We start from the raw sequence: 906 nt of genomic DNA on the forward strand, positions 1-906 counted from the left end.
TACACGCGGAAACCATGACACTTCGCAAAATCTGGAGTTGACGGCAAATTCTGAATCTGGACACATGACAAGCTTTTCACTACCTTTTCCCTAAGCTTTCTCATACCCAAGCGTCCTAATGTTTGATTTGTTCGCACACCACACAAACACAGTTCGAAGTTCGAATCCTCTTGATTTTTTTTGAAAGGGACACACAATCTGGATGTTGTATCACACCCAGCGATAGCATGTACAAACGGAAGGTAGCACAACTCTGTCAATAAGCAGAACTTCATAGATATTTTGTGTGAACAACTTGAAGACGATAATATGAAAACATTGAAGGTGAGGGGGGGGGGGCGATATGCTTATTGCCTAGAGAGGAATCGAACGTGCTCTGTCAGATAGTACTCGTGTGGTTGGGAAGGACACTGACGTCTTGGTTCTATTCCCAACCTGATATTTTAGGTCTGACAACGATACACATCTTGAAAATAAGTTCAAAGTTGGTTGTCGGAACATCAACTTGAGATCGAGAGCACTTGGGTGAGAGCGTGATGCATGGAACTTTTCGTATGGTCCGAAACCGGGCCCAAATGGGTCAAATTGGCAAAAATCCTAAATGACCGTCAATTATGACTGAAAATGACGTTTTTTTATATCCAATTATAATATGATCGAGTTTGGTATCAAAATATATCCTTTCGGGGTAGCTAGCTGAATCTATTTTGGTGATTAGTTCAACCGCGGAGTCAATATGGGGAAATAATTATCGATGGCGGTCAGGTTTGGCGGGAAAATTCGAATTTTACAAAATGACCACATTTGGTGTCAAAATATATGTAATTGATTATTACGCCATGACATAAAGTTAAGTTTTAATGTTGCAAATGTACATACTGCACGGAAATTAAGACTACCGAGAGC

This window comes from Patella vulgata, chromosome 7 (genome assembly GCF_932274485.2).
Source record: "Patella vulgata chromosome 7, xgPatVulg1.2, whole genome shotgun sequence".
In the NCBI taxonomy this organism is placed as follows: Eukaryota; Metazoa; Mollusca; class Gastropoda; family Patellidae; genus Patella; species Patella vulgata.